The sequence below is a fragment of the Suricata suricatta genome, chromosome 5 (genome assembly GCF_006229205.1).
Source record: "Suricata suricatta isolate VVHF042 chromosome 5, meerkat_22Aug2017_6uvM2_HiC, whole genome shotgun sequence".
Taxonomy (NCBI): Eukaryota; Metazoa; Chordata; class Mammalia; order Carnivora; family Herpestidae; genus Suricata; species Suricata suricatta.
Window position 1 is genome coordinate 85255301 of NC_043704.1, and position 580 is coordinate 85255880.

The following is a 580-nucleotide window of genomic DNA, read 5'->3' on the forward strand; positions in this document are numbered from 1 at the left end:
ACTCATAGAAGTACATCCAGTTTACACGTTCTATCACATTGTAGTGGGGCAGGCTGAGGTACCACATCACAAGGAAACTCAGGAGGGACAGCAGCAGGAGGCTCCATTTGAGGGATCTCAGTGACATCCTACTCGGAAGAGTGGTCAAGAGAGTCAGGGCCATCCACAGCAGCTCAGAAGCACACGAACCTCAGGTTCTCCTCCTTGGTTTATTTCTTCCGAGTGTAAGATCTTCAGTTTCACCAACTGAACAGTCAGTAGTATGTAGTAGTCAAAAATAATGCTTGAAATTTCTACTAAAAGAAATTCTCAACTCGGCTTAAAATTCTGCCATTATACTGCTTATAAGATGTATGCCTAACTGTTATAGGAGCAAATGATCATATACTGTCTTGGCATTCTCTTCCTTTTTGGAAAAGCTTTGATCCTCTCTTCTTCTTCTTCCTTGCTCTCAATTCATGCATCCAATCTGGAATAATATTTGGCTACTCTTTTGATAACGGGCTTTATTTTCATGGCAGGAATTACTCAATGATCATTCATTTGCATGAACCTTCTAGCCGCCCGCGCGCTGGGCGAA